This window comes from Colias eurytheme, chromosome 9 (assembly GCF_061535395.1).
Source record: "Colias eurytheme isolate Ceu_HAF_F1 chromosome 9, ilColEury1 Martin Lab GWU primary, whole genome shotgun sequence".
Lineage (NCBI taxonomy): Eukaryota > Metazoa > Arthropoda > Insecta > Lepidoptera > Pieridae > Colias > Colias eurytheme.
In genome coordinates this window covers 7743369-7758384 of record NC_142988.1, presented here as the reverse complement: position 1 = coordinate 7758384, position 15016 = coordinate 7743369, and positions in this window count along the sequence as shown.

The following is a 15016-nucleotide window of genomic DNA, read 5'->3' as shown; positions in this document are numbered from 1 at the left end:
TTCAGAATAAAATACGATAAGTAATAAAAAATTTCCTATTTAATACTACATGATTGATATTTATTATTTATATATTTTCTAAACTTTTAACCTCAATATTCGATTAAATTGTTATATATTATTCGACATTGAAAACATAGTTCGGTTATAACTAATATGGAAGTATTAAATTTAGATTTGAAATGTATTTGAAGCACAATTTGAAATTATATTTATTCAATTCAACAAAATTTGAAATTATCCATGTTTTCACCGTGTTTTCAATTTGCAAAATGTTCAATATTGGCTTAGTTATTGGGACGAATATATCCTCAGGCTGTTTAATCGACAATACGAACAAACCAAATCCGAATGCGGGTGTATAGCCTTATCAGCGTATTATCAAAAGGTTGTCCTTCTATGTCAAAGCAACCCGTTCTTTTAATGTATTTTAATCAAGTCTGTTTACGTACATTCAATACATCAAAAGATGGAGTTCTATAGAAATTTCCAGCGTTGTAGGTACGTTTCGACTCACGACGTAATAATAATTGAAATGTACAAAATACATTCACAAATTCAAATCTACTTACTACCTTATTTAGTTTTGCAAATAAATATTTACAAAATATAACAAAAATGTTGTGTGGTTTTATGAAAGCACGGTAAAAGTGAAACTGTTCGAACGGTTCCGAACACTGCTTTGTGTAGCGCATGTCGCGATACTCGCGACATGCGCTACACAGACCAAAAAGTTTGAGACAATGTAATAAAAGTTTCACTTTAAAATTACATAACAACATATAATGATATATCTATTATACTTAAAGATGAAAGGTACCTCTAGACTCTACTCTCTACAAACTACATATTATTAACTAGTCTATCGCCATTAAAGAGTCAGCTAGTCACGATTTCGAATAAACTGCAATCTCTAATCTCTAATAAAATAATAGTTTAAGTTAATATACTCCATATTAATATTATAGTCTCAATAATGCGGTGTAAGCAAAGGGAATATTAATTTCAAAGTTAATACCCAGTCATGGCAGTAACGTGGGTTGCAACGTAGGTAGTTAAGTCTATTTAGCAAGCGAAACGTCACGTACGTGGCCGTGGGTCAGATCGATGGACATATTAATAAATGAGTCCAACGGGGTTCTTATCAAATATATTTGATATAACTTGCAAGAAAATTGAAATATAAACAAATATTAAAAATTAAAGACTAGAGCAAAAATTATAATTCTTTAATATTAATTTAAAGTTAATTCATATACCTACTTATGTAAATTGTACAACTGTACATAATATTATTATTGAACTAAATTAGTCTATGAAAAACCACATCTCTTCTTTAATACTAGATTATGAGTACGTACCTATACGTTTAATTAATTATCTTGGGCTCGGTGTATCCAATTTTCAGATGCTATTTATGTAATATCATAATGATAAAGTATTTGATATCGACAATCTGCAATATCTCATGAGTACTTTGTATGAACAATGAACATGTGTCCAAAAATAAATAGGTATTTTATTAAAGCAATAACATGTAAGAGCATTATTCATTGTTCATGGAAAGCTTTGTTTATAATATCATTTTACAAATTGTTTTGTTGTATCGAATGTATTCGATAACACATGGTTTCAGCGGATATTAAAAGATAGGATCACAAAACAAACAAAGTAAATCAATCAATGGGATCGTTGTTATTTACCTATCATCCCACTCAAGCCAACAAAGGAAAGGTTGTGTGAAAATAGGGCTGAAATGTTTTTTCCAAAAGTATTTTAAAAGACTTTCAGGCATTATATTTAATCGTATCTTTTTATCTGCCTTTTTATAATTTTAATACCGGTGTAAATAATAGACGTAACAATGTACATTGTTATACATTGAGATATTAACATTATTTTTGCCTCGGAGGAGGTAATTTAAACTTAAAAACAACTAACAGTCGTTTAAATGACAAAACGGGGCCGGTGGGCCTGAAACAGGGAAACTTTTCAAAATTACCGTCTTCTAACAAAGTAGATATCTACTATTTAATATAAAGTGTATTCTTTGAATTATGGATATTAGACTTAAAGGTTTTCACAACCTGATAGAGCTTCCCTTCTATTCTCGTAAGCATACATTGTGTAGCTGCTAGGATTAATATAATACTTATTTAAAAAATAAAATTAAGGTCACACTTACAAAATTATTACATTGTAAATAATAAGGATTCTTAATAAATTGGACTAAAAGAACTCAAATGAAATAACTTCATAATGTGTAGGTATATTATAATTTTAGCTAAAAATAAAAGTAGTTGCTGCTCATTCAAACTTTATAACAGCAGCGCAGCATAAGCCGCAGTTGGCTTGAAAGTTAAAAGTAATAATTGAAAAGCTCACATGGTTTTGGAGTTTTGGATTTATGTAAACCTTATCTATTGAAAAGAAAAGAGACTGGTTGTAGTATTTCTTCATAGCTAATTTTATGTTCAAATGACGAAAATAAGTTCTCAATAATGGTCGATTGATCATTAAACTTACGTCTATTAAAATGTTCACGTGAATTTCATAATGATCAAACGATCGTACTTTGCGCGCTTACGGACTTGTATACCCTCGTCTGTCGACAGGTCTATTGTATCATTGCAAACTCGAACATTATAAATTAATAATCAGAGCAAATTAATTGTCTGCAATGCGACATCTCTTTGACTTGCCCCACTAACAATAGCCCACCAGATTGAATTGTATTGTAATCAATTAAAGGTATACTATGTTTGACAAATTACTTCAAATACTCACTCAGTATTTTGTGCTATAAGGGAGCAATAACATTATTCACGAAATTCGAAGACTGAAATGAAACAATCGCGTGGGCTGTAGCTTATAATATAGCTTACCGTGACAAAACATACGAGAGAAATTTAATTTCCTTTGGAAATTCGACGATATACAAAATTTATGCTACAAACGTTTCTATGCAAATGTTTCAAATAGATTTCATTTTAAAAATACAGCCGATAAAGTGTCTTCTTCTTCTTCTTCTTTGTCGATTCACTTTTGGCAGAGCGGTCGTGGTCACGTTGAGACGTCCACATCGGTGGTAGAGGCGGACACAGATTTCCGCACGATCTCCCGCCATCTCTTCCTGTTACTAGACTGTCTGGCGCAGTCTGATACGCGAATTCCTACAGCAGATTTCACTTGGTCGGTCCAGCGCATTGGTGACCTGCCGCGCGATCTGATTCCTTCCACCTTTCCTTGTACTACTAGCCGATAAACTGTACTGACTTAGTTAATGAGTATACTATTTTGGAAGGTAATAAAAATGTTTTTACAGCTAGCGTGAAGAATATATTTACGTATAAAATGGGAATATTGACATTATTTATTTTAAAAACTATTAATATCAATACGACGCATGCCTAATGCGACTTTGACTGTTTTCAGCTTAGAGCATTAATGTTCTAAGGTTTTCAGTCTCTATTGTTTCTTAAGACTCATTTTTTGTAAAATCTGTTTAATACTGAAACGAAGCGTATTGGCTTCAATGTCAATGTAGATTATATTGTAATATTGCTAAATAAATAAATAAATAAATAAATAAATATAAAAACGAATACAAAAGGTAGACAATCGTGCAGACACTTTTATGTCCCTTGAAATACGAGCTCTGTCTATTCCTCTCACGAACTATATAGATTTGTAGAGCTTATCAACGTCTGAGTTCCTTTCCAATGGCGCCAATTAATGTTTTTCTATATACAGAATAGTATAACTTCACTATTGTATCAATTCAATTTGGATTTGTACACAACAATTTAACCCACTTAAGCATCTGACGATTTGCCAAGATCAAGGAAATTTTCGCGCTCCAAAAGAGCACATATTATGTACGTGAATGAAAAGTACATACATTATTTTTAATTAAAAGTATGACTGACAAAAATATGGATAATTTTAAATTTTCAATAGCAAATATAGATATAAAATGGCGTGGCGTGGGTGCCAATATAATAAAAATATATTTAAAAAATAAAATAAGTTAAAACCGTACTTTCGGTAGTTACGCATTTTGTACCGTTTTTGCCATTTTTATTCCAATTTTAGAAGATTTCTTAGAAATAACATGAATTTATTAACATAATACAAATTGTTGACATTTGATTAAAGAAATCCATAAAACTCATCTCCAATAGAATAACAACGTAGTATCGAAATCACAGCTTTTCAGAAAAAATAAAAACTGTTATGATTGCATTACTCCAACTTCCTATTATCCGATTAAAGTGATTGAGGTATGCATGGAAAGATATTTTTTTCTATGTAATAAAATAATATATTATAATTAGGGATGTAACGATACATGATTTTGCCGATACGATACCGATACCGATATTTGTAGTAATGTATCGGCGATACCGATACCGATACCGATATCGATGGCTTGGTAGAAAAATAAATAGTGAATTATGCATAAAAAGTTACCAACATTTAACAGAGACAACTGTTAATCGTATTCTTTTAAATAAAAATGCCAAATCAAAAAACAACAAAACCATTTACATATTTTAGTATTATTATTTTACGAAGTCAGTTAAACTTTAAGTAATACACATACAATCAGTACCTAATAAAAGTTTACTATAATTGGTAGAGTTTTTTCAGAAAACAAAGTGCGCACGCGCGGGCGGCCTCCCGCATCATTCATTGGGCGCGGATTTTTGAATTATTTGATATCAAAAAAATTAGTTGTTTGTAAAGTAGATTTACGATCGAGATGTTTACGTGATAACATAATGCAGTGGCAGCGCTCGAGATGAAACGGGAGATCGGTCCGTCTCTCTCTCGTTATACCTGCGATCGCGCTCGTGAGGTTTTGGTGTGACACAAGTTTATGAACATGTCACCCGACTAAAACGATTTTAAAAACGTTATCACGTTAAAAATTAAAAAAATTCAAAATTATTTATTTCTTTCCTTTACATAAACAAATTTGTGATTGGAACACTCCTAGTAAGCAAATAAAATGCTTGTGTCAGGAGGTTCCGCTCTTCCTTAACACTATTACAGAAACAGAAATAAAACAATATGAATGAATACAATGCGAAAACATAAAAGAAAAGAAAGAATTTAATAAAAAAATATCGGTATAGGTTGATTTATTATCGGCGATACCGATATATCGGCTTGCCGATATATCGGTATCGGTATCGTTACATCCCTAATTATAATTATATTATAAACAAGGAGGCGGAAGGTATTAAAGAAGGATAATAGAATTATGTGAAATTCTGGACCAATCTATAGCTGCTTTAATCGTAGTAGCATAATTTTGTGATTACCTTTACGAAAAACATAGTAATGTTGTATTGTAAGTATGTATGTTTACATTAATTTAATAAAATAAGAATAGCAAATGCAGTAATATTCTCTGTATCATCTCAAACAAGAACTATTATTTTAGTGCTAAGCCTAATAGCCGTTGCAGATACGGCATATTATTTCACTAGGTAATAGCCGTTACAGATACGACATAATATTATTATTTTACTCCTCAATAAATCACATGCGTTCAATCCAACTAACGATGGTAACCTTTTTCATGCTCTAACGAGTAAAGAATACATTTTTATATTTTCACCAAATCAAGAAATAATGAAATAAAAAAATGGAGATGTATATTTTGACCTTCCCTAAACTAGACTATAGTTTACTGTTTTATTTTGTTGGGTGTGCGAAATACATATAAATAAATACAAAAGATACCTATATAAATACTTTGGTATTTTACAAATGGTATGGGACTTTAAAGTTTAAAAAGGGGTCAAATAATAATTAATATCTAAACAATGTTTCATGAAATCCAAGACACCCCAGTAACAAACGTTATTAAAATAAAACAAAGTTTAATTAACTTCGATCGTCTAGGTAACCGATTTCAAAGGAATTTTCCGACATAATTATACCAGTGACAACAAATAATGAGTACAAAATATATAAAACTTATCGCATCGTATCTTATCTCATTAATTTTTTTACCTTAAAGTTTAAATAAGGAATAAAATAAAACCGACACTCAGCTGCATCCCTATTTAAAAATTGAATAAAACTTAGAAGAAGTCTTGGAAAACTTTTTTTTGTGCGTAGAAGTACCTACTAAATTTATTTATGTTTCTAATTGAGATCTTATAATTCCTATGACAATTAATTAATTAAGCGTATTTTAGTATAAGATAGAGGTTTAGCATTTAACCACCTAACGTAATAATTAATACGAATGTAATAATTTATACATTTGAAAGCAATCTCCGCTACAGGGATTTGAATAAATGTTTTACTAATTGTTTTTTAATTATAAAAAGGTCTGTAGGGTTTTGTCGATGCAGGTCCTGGGAGCATAGGCTTTTATCTTTTTAATTAGATATATAGATAAAATTTATCATTGTGTAAAAAATATATAATCAATATAAGTACTAATATGTATATAAAATATTTTAAGTAACACTTATTTCTACTGGTATATTTTTGGAAAGTTTATATCTATATATTATTTTTAAATAAATGCAGTATTTTAATAAATTACTTACGAGTTTTTAAACCGTAGCATATTCATTCATATAAATGTAAAAACGTAAACGTATTTAATTAGTATACTTACTTAGAAGTTAGAACCTCGTAAATTGTAATAGGTACGTATAATATTATAATCAGTGCAAATGTTAGATACAATATCTAATTTATATTAGGTATAAGTGTAGTTATCTAAAACTATTAAATACAAATACACAAAAAATCCACACTAAAACAATGTTGTGACGAGCGAGGTTGTGACATATAAAATCTAGGTCATCCGCTTTCAGTTTGATGCATTTTAACAACTAATGACGTCAGGCTATTAGTGTGAAAAATGTGCATTGGGTAAATAAAACATCAATAATAATGTCACATGGCATGTATTTTTTTAACGTCTTTAATTTGAACAAGCTTTATAAGTACGTTAGGAACCTATATTATGTTGGAATACATTGGGCATACCTAAGTGGGATATCAACTGATACGTAGCATCCTCCTCATGAAGACCTGTCCTCACGTGCAATTTCTCCCCATAATTTCACCATCTTCAGATTTTCAATTACCGAAAGACAGCCGATATTATAAGGTTTTGTCTATTACCAGATATGAATCATGCGTATGCATTTAAATTAATAATTCTATTTAAAACTCTTAAGTAATACGACGAGGACATTATCTGAAGTTTTTATGAAACGAAGTAATCTCTGTAACCACCAGTCGCCTATTATTTTATATACAGTATACGCACTCATAGGATAATATAATTGAATACATATGCGAAAGCAAACATGGGACCGGTATTCAATGGAAAAACAATTCGTCTGGCTAGTTAATCAGCCGTTGAAATATTCGACGTAAACATTTTGCAGATATTTTAAGCTTCATGATGTACTACATACGCAAATAAGTTTAATATCTGATACTTCCATATCAAATTTACTGTCATGCATAAAATAACAACATAAAACTCTTGGGCGTAATTATTAATTTGCATTTAGATAGCTATCCATAAAACAGAACCGGGTTACCGGGTAATATAAATATTACACTTTTTTCAATTCATTTATTCAGTTCTGATTTCGGTGTTTACGCAGCAAACGACGCAGAAATAAAATGTTCTATTGTAAACGTAGCTCAGTGAACCAATTTATTTTTCTCTTGAGACTGAATCAAATCTCAGCTTGTTTTATTTTTTTTAACTTGCAATCGTTGATTAATGCTACGTACCTGAGTATTCTCACTGTAATGCTTTATGTCAATATGCAATGGTAATTTAGAGTCGGATTGTAGCTTTTACAAACAATTTGTATTGTCTAATCAAACCTTTATGTACTGAATAATATGAACGGTGAACAATAGAATAGTGACTAGTATTTAATCATACATCATGAATACGTGTTTGTGCTGTTTATTTTCTATTTTAGGGCTGTATCACATAAGTACACGAAAAATATACGGGTATAATAAGGTCAGTATGTGTTCATTGTATGCTACGAAGAATCTCAAAACCTATCAGCCTAAAGTTGAATGTGTATGGTATGATGATGTATTATTACTTACTAGATTTCCGCCCGCGGCTTCGCCCGCATTTTCAAAGGAAAACCCGCATAGTTCCCGTTCCCGTGGGATTTCCGGGATAAAACCTATCCTATGTGTTAATCCAAGTTACCCTCTATATGTGTGCTAAATTTCATTGTAATCGGTTCAGTAGTTTTTACGTGAAAGAGTAACAAACATCCATACATCCATACATCCATACATCCATACATCCATACATCCATACATCCTTACATCCTTACAAACTTTCGCCTTTATAATAGTATTAAGAATTAAGATTATTGGTGAGTCACTCGACGAGCTATCACAAAATTAAAGCTATCACAAATGAAAGTAGAGTAAACGCATGAATTGGGTTACTCCAACCGGGAAGGTTATTTCACGGAAAATCGGTTATCGTGTGATAGTGAAGGTTCATTTGAAGGAGCATAATAAATTGATAGTACCTATTAATAGCGCGTTTTATAACCTATTATCGTCTAAATTAGATTTCTGAATAATATCGGTTACAGTCCGGTAGCGCACATCTTGTAGATCAACATCACTTGATTTAATTACAAATGTAGTGGTTTGCATGTTCGATTCCCAAATTCGGTCAAAGCTAAGGAAACTGTTTATTTTTTTTTTATAAAGTTCTCTCATAAAATTTATATGAATGTATATGAATGATGAAATATATTTTAAATATGTCTATATCGTCTAGGTATGCATACTTTTAAAGTACGAAAAATACGACGAGTCCTCGAGAAAATTTCAATAAGTGGTTGTTATACAAACTCTCGTTGCCTTTGGAGATCTTAAGTATTAGGAGTTGGTTTGTTAACGTTATTTAATGAAAAAACTTTACCTAAATCTTCTGCTTCTTATTGCGATTCTGGTGAAAGCCCGAATTATCTATATTATGTTGGTACAGATAGATTATAATGTAGTGATAATATACGAGTATAACTGATATTTTAATAAATTAAAACGAATAAATCAAACAGATATCTTTTTTTTTTCTGTTCTGGCCAACTGTGACTTGGCCGATGCCGTTTCCTCACGATGTTTTCCTTCGCAGTTTAGAAATGAACAAATACCTATTTACTTACCTAAACATTAAACTATAGAGCAATTTAATAACTTACTAGCAACACATTATCCTTGATCCAATGCAAAATTACATGCACAAAATTATTAGAAAAAAGTACTGCAGCCTGTATTGGAAATCATAGTGGATAAACACTGTATACCTACAACAAAGCCAAAATGGAATGAAATAGTAATCAATATTGGCAGTACGTCCTATGTTTATGTCCGCTACTATGTAGTATTGTATGATTATCTCTACTTAAAGGTTGAAAACAAAGACATGTCACATTTTATGAGACGTTATCATGTCACATGTGACTTCTCCTTTACAAATCGGATTACGATCGACACAAGGGGGCGTATAATGATGTATAGATAGTTATATCATATTGTTCTTCCTTTGTTTGATATTATACTACATCAGTTATGAATGAGAATTTCAGCAAAACAAAGAGTAAGCGATATAAACATCGTTATCGTTATTTCATTAACGTCGTTATATAGAAAAGTATCGTCTCCATTTCTATTATAACACGATTAAAGTTTGTATGAAGATTCATACATAATATAAATTTCTTTGTTACATGTGTTTATCACTGATATAGCAAGAGGCTAAGCTGCGGGGCCGACTTTATGGAAATTATTTTCGTGTCTTCAGGTGGATAAAATTATGGTTAACTAGTGGTCCACCCCGGCTTCGCCCGCGGTACATATTTCGCAATAAAAGGTAGCCTATGTCCTTTCTCGGGTATCAAAATATCTCCATACCAAATTTCATGCAAATTGCTTCAGTAGTTTAGGCATGATTGAGTAACAGACAGACAGACAGAGTTACTTTCGCATTTATAATATTAGTAAGGATTCTTACAATTGCGACAAAAATAGTGATAGCATACTTTACATATATTTATCTACAGCATTAATATATGCCTTATATTCAGTACTCTAGTTACTTAGTTAGAACTTACTACCTCAATCTATAGCTTGCACGTCGCTATTAATTCGCTAGAGAATTCAATAATATCGTTACAAGCGTCAGTATGTTGCTATAACTATTAACATTGTAATATTTACCTTTACTTGGAAGCTTGAGTGATTTACCTATTTCGTTTTAATGTGATCGAACTAAATACAATGTGCTACATTTATATTTTTTTTTTTGTAAATATTATAAATGTTATGAATTAGATACCATTGAACCAATGGATGCAGGAAATCAATGGAATCAAAATCGTGGATATTGCTATATTTTACCAATTTATTAGAAACTGTTTTTTAATGTCATTGCAATTTCTTTTTATTTTGTTAACCTTCGCAAGCAGACCAAGTAATCGTCTACCTATACGTACCTACAACAAATACATTATGAATGTATGTATTCAAAATATACAATATCCGTAATCCGTATGCATTACATCAAACTATGAACAATATTTTGTGGGGAGCACCTGACTGTAATTATACGCTCATCATAATAATTTAAACATACCTCATTTAACTACAGCGGATTTAGTTTTAATTTTGGATGTCGATGAAATGTAGTTTCTGTTAGTTGTTTTCCCGACTAATGAAAGCTTGCTCAATTTATTTCCAATTGTAGGTCAGGGGTCGCGATAAAGTTAGGTATTTCCAACTTAGTATCGAATCGAGTAAAGGCAAAAATCACGACCCAATTGTTGAAATATATCAAGGTATTTTTAACTAAACTACATATACAGAGCGAAGAAGATGTCCTTTATATAGGTATTTGAACTTATTATTTGAGGTTATTTTCAAAGGACGAATTTGGCAACATAATAAGTATCTTTGAATAACTAGACACGGTTTAATCACCAAAACACACGTAAACAATACCTACATACCTACATGTCCAACTAGTAGATGACAAATTGATGACCATATTGTAATTCAATTGGACAAGCGTATGGATACCGCATCCTTGGTCCAAAGTCCATTAATGTCTGATATTGGAACAGCAATATCATACAAATGAATATATGCATCATGCTGAGCCCCAGGGTTTGTTGCAATTTGCATGTTATTACTAAAGGAAAAAGCGCACATAGATTGCCGGGCAGGTGCAATATAAAAAGGGGCAAAAATAATTTATGTCCATGTTTAAAAAATAAACATTTTCTTGTATGTTCTGTATTATTAAAAATATAGTTTCGCATAGTTACACCCTAAGAGATAGATAATACATACTACATAGTAAGACGCTGCTGGACATATATTTTAATAATGCAAATTTGAAGTTTATTTAGAAATAAATAGTAAGTTATCGTACAAAACTTTATTACGAAGGATTTACGAGGTTCTTACGCTATAGTTATGGCTCGTACACTCGTGCCGCTGTAGTGCAAGGTTTATCGTCCGTATTTTATGCTGACCGGGAACTCTTAAATGAGGAGGGTCGGAACAAAAACCGATAAACGACATGCTGTATTTTTTTTTTTTTTTTTGTAATTTCGATGCTTTTGCATAATTTTACATGATAAGCTTATTGAATCTGTTCTAAAGCCGATGAATCTAGTAGAAAAATGCGCTTCAAGTTAAATGATCTATACAGATACCGATAAATCCACTGATGAGGTAAAAGAAAATTGATATCTTAACAGAAACCGATAAATCCTACATAAATTTGATAGATTTTTATAAGGTTGAGACAAAAACCGATATATCAATTTTTAATTTTTAATTATTTAATTCCTCATATACTTCGTTTTAACCAAAAATGTTAATGGTTTTTTCACATAGCGATAAATCCTTAGTCGATTTTTTCAAAAAACGATAAATCCGGATAGTCTAAGCAAAAACCGCTATATCCATTTTATTTTATTTTTTTTTTCGTTTATTACTTCACACACGAATCTGTTGATTTGGCCACCAAACAATGTTGCTAATGTTGATATATTAAGATTTTCTACTCTCTTTTACCTAAAAAAACAAAGAAATAAAACGTTTTTTCCGATTTGTCAAAAATCTTAGAAAGTGGATTTAGCGGTTTTTGTTCCGAAGCTCCTCAAATATAAACCTAGTAAGTAAAAGAACATAGACAGAAACATATTATGCAGTACGCTGTATAATTACTAATTTAGTTTTGAAACGAATGACATGTTATTTCAATTTGCTTTCCTTAATTAACATATTGTCTAGTGAGATGTATGAGTGTCGAAGGGTCTTTTAGACAAAGCCGCCTTCACATGGCATTTGGCAGATTTCTCTATGAGGTTCTTCCTATGTTCTATAATATGTTTGCCTTTCGCTTACCCTCGTGTGGCACTGTCGAATACATGCAAAACATATTAATAACTAGCTTTCCACCCGCAGCTTCGCCCGCGCAGTCAAAGAAAAACCCGCATAGTTCCCGTTCCCGTGGGATTTCCGGGATAAAACCTATCCTATTTCCCGGGGTAAAAAGTAGCCTATGTCTTTTCTCGGGTATCAAAATATCTCTATACCAAATTTCATGCAAATTGGTTCAGTAGTTAAGGCGTGATTGAGTCACAGACAGACAGACAGAGTTACTTTCGCATTTATAATATTAAGTACTATGGATTTTACTTTACATAAATATGAATTTTATGTAGGTACTTACTTTAAAGTTTCAAGGCGAAGTTCCTTTCTGCATTACAGCACAAATTCCTTTCAGAGCAATGCAGAAAACTTACCACATGTTGAATGGGTGCTCGGTATCCGAAGTTTACGAAGTCGTCTTAGACAAACTTTAGTTTCTAGATGTAAAACTAATCGAAAGTAAATGACACGAATGGAAAAATATATAGCATTATCTGCATTATCTACGAACAAAAGTAGAGCATTCTGTGGCATTATGCAGTTTAAAAGGATACTTTTTAAAATAACTTTCGAGGTAAGTGCTTCGACGTCGAATTTTATGATTTTGATGTTGATTAGTATGTATGTAATATGATAATTAAAATAGCGAGGAACAAATAATTATCGGAATCTTTGTATTTAAAATACTATATTTCACGTGTACATTTTAGTACAGGTACTTAGTAAACTTTGTATAATTTCTGCGTAATTATTTGAGCTATGGCTATGTATAAGTCATATAAAGCCAGAGAAACACAAGACATCCCATCTCATCCCTTCCGTTTTCTGCACACTTGTTTATATTACATGTGTAAATAACCGATACAAATTACTTTCCTTGTATGAATGTACTTTTGTATAGGTACGTAAGACAAAATATCACCAAATTTAATTACTTCAAGTTTTGTCATAACGCGTAACCTCGAGGCAAAATAACAATAAACGTTGAGTGTTTAAATAATATGTTTTTGGTATGCGTTTAGAAGTAACATATGCGAAAAGGTTTACACGTTGAAGGAATTTCAGATCAACGTTCAAATATAAACAAATCCTAGCCTTGTGCAAAATATATTTGCGAGTAATGTGCTTAAAGAATTCAGATTAGAGATTTTTTCAGTAAGAACAAAAACTTGAAGTAAAGCTTTTAAGATTTTTACAAAAGCTTCTTTATAAATATTTCATACAAAACTTAGTTAAATTATTGTGTAATAATAAAAGCAACTGAACACAACTTTTTGAAACTCACTGGAACGCGTGGATCATCCAGTTGAATATTATGGTGGAAATAAATCAGCGGTTGATTGTTTGATCGCTTGATTGGTTGAATTAACATTTGAATAATTAAATTACAATACGTTTTGTTTGGAAACAAACTCATTTCAAAGGCGGATAACCGCAAATTAAATATACATTATGCAATGAGAACAACAGAATATTAAACATTTGCGGCAAAACACATATACCTAATCTTAATATACCGGAGGCAAATACTTCATATATTTTTTTAATTATATCATAATTATATCGAAATTTATGTAACTATGTCAAATTTAAAAAAAAGTCGTAGTTAATCATTACCTTTGGTTACGACCGAATGTCTGAGACATGTAAGCGAGTGTCTGCTTTACAATTCACAAAACAAAACCAATTTGCATGCTTTGAGCTCAGGCTTAGTAGAGAGCTTAATTCACATGCAAGCCTGATCAAACAGAGTGTATGTGTATTAAATGATTGTATTCGAAACAAATACAGTTTTGATTTGAAATAAACTCGGAGCAAAACAAACTAGAGCTTCCTGAGGGGTTTAGACTTTAATCTGGCGAAGATGGCTGTGACGTTGTGGATTATTGTCGGTCGAGAGTCTTAAAAATATTAGTTCTAAGATTAACTCCCAGCTTCCCCTTTGTCAAATCCAGATTTTGCTTGGTCTTTCATGTTCGCTGCTCATTGGATTACGATAAAGTATTTAAATAACTCGTGTTATAAATTATAATTTGATTTGACACGATTGTAAAGATTTAAATGTATAAAATATGATATTTTATATTTTAAAAGAATGTGAAATGACAAAAAACTTTTTCGTGAAGTGGGACCCGATTCTATTTTCTTAAACATGCAAGCTATGCAAGCTATTAAAGTAATAAAATAAAAATGAATTCAAATAAAATATTAACCTTAACAAGATATTGGTAATCATTCTTGCCAATCTATATATTATATATAAAACTCAAAGGTGACTGATATAGTGATCTATCAACGCACAGCCAAAACTACTGGACGTTTCGGGCTGAAATTTGGCATGCTAGGACGTAGGCATCCGCTAAGAAAGGATTTCCCGAAATTCTTGTGGGAACGGGTAAAAACGGGAATGCACGTACAAAGTCGTGGGCGGAAGCTAGTACCTACAATATATAACCATACTGTCTATTTCAAATCGAATCTTGGTCGTATAAGAGATTTATTTTTATTTCAATAAAATAAAATAAAAATG